An 8,021-nucleotide genomic window follows, 5' to 3' on the forward strand; every position below is an offset into this window, starting at 1 on the left:
AACTTGATAGTTGATAATACTTGAATACTTGATAATTGATACCACACTTCACTTGAATAATTGATATTTGATAATAATAATTTTGTAATGGCTAAACTAAATAATTGATGAAACTTGAAATAATAAATAATTGAGAATTTGAGATTTGAGAATTTAAGAACTATAATATCAAGAGAGAATTGAGAGTTTGATACTTGAGAGAGAATTAGAGTAGTAAGAGAGTGAATTTGTGAGAAAAAATGAAGAAGAAGAGGGGCTACTTATAGATTTTGGGGTGGGAGGGCTATATTATTAATGGGGGGGGGGGGGGGGCGAAATTGGCCATTTCTGCAATTTCTGGCCGTTTCCCAACGGTCATTTCTGAATTTGACTGTTGGGAACGATCCAATTTAATTAAAAAAAAAATTTCAAACGGAAACCGGGCTGCTAACGGGCTGCAGCCCGTGTTCAGCCCGTTAAGGAAATTCGGGTTTAACGGGTTCGGAGCACCGTTAGTCTAAACGTGAACGTACACAACCCGGCCCCCGTCCCAACCCGTCCCAATGTGAACAATAGCGGGCTGAACCAGGCTGACCTGGGTTGAAACGGGCTGAAAACGGGTCAGCCTGGCCCGATTAACACCCATAGTATAGATGCAAATGCCCCTTACTAATTTGGGGGTAAAATTAAAAAATAGCCAGATTTACAAATGGTAATTGAAAAATAGTCACAGTTTCAAAAGTAATCGAAATTTAGCCACTTTTTATGCAAAGATAAATCTGAACGAAAACACTGTTCAAAATTCGAGAAATATTCCAGTATAATATACTGAAGTTCCAGTATAATATACTAGAGTTCCAACATAATATACTGGATTTCCAGCATAATATACTGGAGTTCCAGCATAATATACTGGTCCAACATAATATGCTGGAAGTTCATATACACGTACTCCAATCTCTAATATATTATACTGGAACTTTTCGTGTGTTGGAGTTCCAGCATAGTATGTTAGAAGTTTATACACAGGTGCATCACTCTCCAGTATATTATGCTGGAACTGTCCGTGTTGCAGTAAAATAGTGGCTATTTTTCAATTACCAGTCCGAAAACTGGCTAGCCCGTGCTATTTCACCTAATTTGGGCGCTAACTACTCCCTTATTATCGTATTCAGTCGACAAAGTTGAGTAGCCAAAAATTCCCAATAACTAAAACAAATATTGATATCGGTTATCAATTTGTCTAATCTAACCGTGGCTGTAACAGAAAGGAAATAAAACAAAGTTCTTGCACAAAGCGAATGGCTGCTCCAATGGTCTTTTTATAGCTGAAGAGACCCTGGTTATATTTGCTCCCCCGCTCCGATCCAACAAAATATTGTAATACTTGTCCTTTTCCAATTTTTGGGACCAGGAGATCCTCCGGGAGAGGCGTATCCAGGTTGACGGATATGGGTCCACGTGAACTTATACTCCTCTTCCTAAATTATGTATAACAATGTTATATTTTTTTTCGAAATTACTTAAATATGTATGTGAATCCATGCTTAAAGACTCCTATGGTGCAATTATTATTGGGTGCACCTCTAAAAGTGAAATTGGCTGTTCAAATTCCACTCTGAATAGTCTTGATTTCAGCACGGAGTATAGATATACATGTGAAAATTACTAAAATTTCAAAAAGAATATAATTATAAACTTATAATTTTAAAAGTATAGTGGGTTTATGATAAAAGACTAAAATTAAACCCGTTAAATGTGAATTATAAATACAATTCTTTACAACAGTGCATCTATCCTCTTAAAATCTTGGATCCGCCTCTATCTCCGTATGTCTTTAATGTTTAATTTGTTTGTGTCCGCTATAGTGAAGTGGTCCTGCCCTGCTATTGTTGCAAGGGAGGTATTACTATTGCAACTTTTCACGTGCAGGTGTTATTAACCCCCAGTATATTCTTGATTAAGATGTTTTTCCCATTTTATTTGATGAATAAAGAAAGATACTTATGACTTCTAGCCTTTTTCCTATCTTTTTCGAATACTATTAGGCCAACCATTGCCTAAGTACTGCATGTTCCAGATTTAGATAAAAAGTGCCAGGCGTATACACTAAAAATACATGGAGAAGTGACTAGTGTTCTGGTAATTGAATTGTGTGTAGTGAGGTGAGTTTGTTGTCTGTGTAAAATTGTGATCCTAGTGTGCATGTGAGTAATTTTGCGAGAGTGGTCTACTCCCTAGAAGAGAAATGATGAAAAAAATTGAGGGTTGGAATTGTGATTGATTTTTGTGTGCAGGGAGTGGAGAGTAGTGAGAGTGACGTCATGGTAAGAATTGTTTAGAGGATTACTGTAAAAGGATGAGGAGCCAAATTAGGAATGGTGGCAAATTTGAGTGAGTAGCCACTAGAAGAGAACGTGTCAATTTATGTGTCTTAATTTGAGGGATATGGAATTTAAGAAAAATAAAGAATTTTTTTAAATTTTACGGTCTTAAATTAAAATATGAGTAATGTACCAAAATATCCTTTACATCCCTTATGGTCTAAACCATGTTATGTCGAATATTAGAGCAATGTGTTATTAAATACAAAAAAAAGACACTATTTTTGAAACATACTAAAATGAAAAATAGACATAATTAAAACATAGGAAGTAAAATAGATGAGAATGCATCTTTTTGTTTTTTTTTGTTTGAAAACAGAAATACTATTAAATTCCATTTTGTCAAAGGCAAGAAATAAAAATCACTAGTAAAGTCCAAAATCATATCTTTTTGAAATTTTATTAATGTGGCAATTTTTGTCATTTTCTAGTTCTTTTTTTTAAAAGAGAGCTAACATCAAGTAAAAAACCCAAATTTTAAAGTATATTCATCTTATATAGAAGCCACGGTTTGAGGAGCTTGGGATCAACATGTGTGCTTTGGCTACTGGCTTAAAAGTTAATTCTACTTAGAAATAGAGGGTGTTTTTGGTAATTCATGAATTATCTCCTTGAAATAATTTGTACTTGATTGCCTTAAAGGTGTACGTTTCTTTTTCTCGACAAAACAGTCACACTTGGTTGCATGTACCATGAGCACGTGTGAGCAATTTGTGAATAGGTGGGCCCACTTTAATTTACCGTCTCACATGTCCAACTCTATTTTTAAGGCTATTTTGTCTATCTAAGGCCCGCCAACTCTAAGCCTCCACAGAGATCATCTTTATCGAGACATCAACACTAGAAACACCGATTTGAGCTTGAAGCTGCCACACACCGCCATCTCTGATACCCACTTCTTAGGTACCATTTCATAACACCCTGCCCCAAAGACAAACCAATGAAGACCATCACATCAACGAGCCTAAATGCGTTCAAACAAGGACGACGACACCACATCACAAACAAGAATTCCACCAAGTTTGAAAATTTCCAATCTCACTACTCCATCAACCAAAGCCTGAACATCCATAGTCTGATTGCCTCTCCTCTGCTGGAAGTAAATGCCTAATCTCTAAACCATGAACGAGAAATCCTCCTCTTGGGACATTCACTGCCACGACACATAAATATGCACCCCACCATTCACACCAGCACTGCGCGATAACAACGCATGAATATCACAATACACTGTGCATAGTCTCGAAACTATACGCAGGAAAAAAAATCCTACACCATATCTGTAGCACCATTACAACTCCTCGATGCCCAATTCATAACAAACGCTCAACATCGTATAAGAATGAGCAGTAAGGAAATGAAGACATATGCTTCAATGAAATTAAACCGCACGATGAGGAAATCAAGAAGGGAAGTTCTCCTAACAGCCTTGTAGCCTCCCGAAGATAAGTACATACGTTTTCGTACCGATCTGCAAGACTCTACTCGACTTACTCATGACTCGTGAGACCTAAGTGAACCTAGCGCTCTAATACCAAGCTTATGTAAAAGCCCAACCCACTAGTGATATCGTACGCTTTGGGCCTAGGCCCGCACGACTTTAAAACGCATCACTAGAGTCTAAGTCTTGTCTACTTATATACCAACATCTCTCCCATGTTTTGTTGATGCGGGATTCGCCTAGGGTGTCACATACACCCCCCTTAGGGACATCAACATCCTCATTGAGGTTTGCCCCACCACCGTTCAAGGTTGCACACGGAGTGGCTCTGATACCATATGTGACATGCTAGGCGAATCTCACTTTGATAAAATATGGGACAATATCACTAGCGGGTTGGGCTGTTACAAATGGTATCAGAGCCATTCTTGTATCAGCCTTGCCGATGGAGGGTTAGAGTTCAACTGAGTTTAGGCAAATCTTGGTTAGGCGGGGCAAAACTTCAGTACTGAGTCTAGGCGAATCCCATGCGGTGGGGCAAACCTTAGCGAGGATGCTGAGTCCATAAGAAGGGGTGTATGTAATACCCCAGACTTTAGACAGAGTCCCACATTGACAAAACACAAGAGGGATATTGGGTATATAAGTTAATAAGCCTTAGATCCTAGTGACGCGTTTTAAAGTCATAGGCCCAAAACGGATAATATCATTAGTGGGCTGGGCTGTTACATGTTTTGCCCAGTGGCCTTTCTTCGTAATCGCGAAAAAGGCCTCATATTCGCAAAGGCAAAATTGTCAAGGCCTAAAAAAATCCTCTTCGCGAACTTCGACGAGGTCCTCGCGATCGCGAAGGCTAGCCTAGACCAAGCTTCACGAACACGACCAGGTGATCGCGGATGCGAAGAACAAATCACCCTTGCCCTAAATCCTTCATCGCGAACGCGAGATACCCTCCACGTAAGCAAAGAAGGATAACCAGTACCAACACTTTTTGCAATTTTAGATTTAACTCTCGGTGGTCCGAAACACACCCAAGCCACCCTAGACCCCGTCCAACAGTACCAACAAGTTCATAAACATAATACGGACCTGCTCGAAGCCTCGAAATAGATAAAACAATAGTGAAACTAAGAATCGCACCCTAAAACCAAATTAATCAACTTCAAACTTCTTCAACAAGATCCGAACACGACGAATCACACTTAGACAACTTGGAATGAAGCCAAATTTTGTACACAAGTCATAAATCACCATACGAACCTATTACCTGGCTCAGAATCCCAAACGGACATTGATAAAACCAAAGTCTACTTCAAACCAAATTTAACAAACTCTAAAATCTTCAGGGCGCTAACTTTCAACATTAAACGCTGAAATGCTCCCGGATCACACAAAACTCGATCCAACCACATGCCCAAGTTAAAAATTATCATACTAACCTATTGAAATCATCAAATACCGGTTTTGAGGTCGTTTACTAAAAATGTTGACTCAAGTAAACTTAGCCACCTTAGGCTACTATTAAGGAACTAAGTGTTCCGAATTCAACCCGAACCCTTTCAAAATCAAACCAACCATCCCCGCAAGTCATAAAATAGTAAAAGCACATATGGAAATTCTTAACTAGGGGAATGGGGACCTATAAGGCAAATATAGCTACCCGACCAGTTGTTTTAAGGTCTAGCGCGTCCTTCGGTGGTTTGAGTCCTTAATTAGCTTCACTTCATATTTTATAATTTGTATGTGTGTTCAGAATTAAATTTCAGGAAGTTCGGAGTTGATTCAGAAGGAAAATTCTAAATTCGAAGCTTTAAGTTGGAAGAGTTGACCAAGATTTGACTTTTGAGTAAATGACCTCAGAATCAGGATTTGACCAAGTTGGCTCATATGATGATTTCAGACTTGGGCGTATGTTCGGGTGGAGTATCAGGTAGTTCGGGAGCATTTTGGCGCTTATTGTGGAAAGTTGGTATTTTGAAGATTTTAGAAATTCCTAAATTTTATTTGAAGTGGACTTTAATGTTATTAATGTCCATATGGGATTCCAATCCTTGAATAGGTTCGTATCATGATTTTTGTATAGTACATAAAGTTTGGCATCATTCCGAATGTATATATATGATTGGGGTGCGTTCATTGAAGTTTGGATGTTTCAAAGTTGAAAGAAAGATTTTGATCATCGATTCGTGAGTTGTGATGTTATTCATGGCATTTAGAGCCTTTGGATAAGTTTGAATAAGGTATTGAAACTTGTGGGTGTGATTGGACGGGGTCCAGGGGGCCCCGAGTGTGTTTCGGGATGGTTTCAGATCATTTCTCCATGTTTTGCTGGTGCTGGTGTCTGGGTTTGTTCTTCGCGAATGCGAAGGGATTCATGCATTCGCGAAGAAGGATTTTAGGTTGCTGAGATTTTGTGCTTCGCGTTCACGACTGGTGTCTCGCGTTTGCGAATGTTTGGGATGCTTTGCTACACGTTCGCGATGTCAGCTTCGCATTTGCGATGAAGAAGCTGGCCTGAGGGAATTGGCCTTCGCTTTCGCGATAGAGTGGACGCGTTCGCGATAGTGCATCCTAGTGAAGCATCGCGTTCATGAAACTAATCTCTCATTCGTTGAAGAAGAGTATTGGGACCAGAGTTTGTTGAGTTTCGCGAACGCGAGGGCAGTGCATAAGTTTAGAAATCGGGCTTGGGTTCATTTTTATCTCCTTTCCTCTATTGGAGCCAATTTGGGGTGATCATGAAGGAGATTTTTCATCATCTATCATAAGGTAAGTGGTTTCTACACATTGTGAGTTAAATACATGAATTATATATGGATTTGAACATAAATATTGGTGAAAATTGTGAGATTTGAAGAAAAACTAGAGATTAAATTTTTGAATTTTGACCACGAAATTGGATATAGAATTGGGGATAAATTATATATTTGAGTTAACGGTGTTATGGGTATAATTTATCTTCGAAAAGTTTCGAATCCGGGCACGTAGGCCTGAAGGTTGACTTTGTTGACTTTTCCAGCAAAGTTGGGAATTGTTATAAATTGATTAATTTTTATTGGTTTGCATGTTATTTGACTAGTTTATGATTGATGGGCATCAATTTGAGGTGTTAGAGAGGAGTTGGAGCCGGTTATGGAACTTCGGAGCGAGGTAAGTCTCCTATATAAGCTTGTGAGGAGTAAACTACCCCGTAGGTATTAAATTGTTATGTGCTACTAGTTGTGGGTGTTACGTATGCACGTGGTGACGAGAGTCCGTACGTAGCTAAAAATATGTATATGTCCGGGTAGACTTAGGACTTTATCATGTAATATTTGAAATTATTTGAACTCAATGAGCTAGTTTAATTACTTGAATTAATAATTGAAATCGATTTGGGAATATATTAGGCCAAGCTTTATCACCTTGAGTTGTTTGGCAAGATATTTGATAGATGGTTAAAGTCATGTTTACTTTATGTTCGTGCACCTATGCTGCAAATACATGACTCATAATTCGATAATTTTTTTTCCTTTCCTATAGACCGGGCCGAACATATTGGTAGTATATTGAGATGCATCTCTGGTTCACGCCGGCCGATCCTCAATAGTGTACACACCACTTTGGTTCAGGTCGTACGACCTCTGCATAATTGTGCGTGATACAACTAGCAGTCCAGATATTTATGAGATTCCCCTCTTTTATTGAAACCTGGCATTTATATGGAATTCCTTATCCGTTTGAGATTACACTTGATATTTCTGATCTGTTGAGATAGCATATGATATTTGAGAGATTTATATTGTCAAAAGAAATGTAGGAGACTTATGATAGTTATAGGTTTTATCACATTATTACTGTTGTGCTTCATGTCTGTTTATGATTTATCATATTGGTTTATTGGACCACTAGTAAGCGTCGATGTCGATCCCTTGTCACTACTTCTTCGAGGTTAAGCTAGATACTTACTGGGTACACATCGATTTATGTACTCATGCTACACTTCTGCACTAAACCTACAGGATCTGGCAGGTTCATTTAGTGGTCATCTTGGCGCGTAAGCACAACAACTGAGGGGACTTTATAATGAGCTGCTTTCTATACTGTGCACCGCAGTCCTCAGAGTCTCCATCTTCTTTATTTACTTTATCATGTCTATTTTCTACTCCAAACAGATGTTGTATTATTTTTGCACTATTAACGGACGCTCATGCGCTTGTGACACCGGGTTTTGGGGA

This window comes from Nicotiana sylvestris, chromosome 8, assembly GCF_000393655.2.
Source record: "Nicotiana sylvestris chromosome 8, ASM39365v2, whole genome shotgun sequence".
NCBI lineage: Eukaryota > Viridiplantae > Streptophyta > Magnoliopsida > Solanales > Solanaceae > Nicotiana > Nicotiana sylvestris.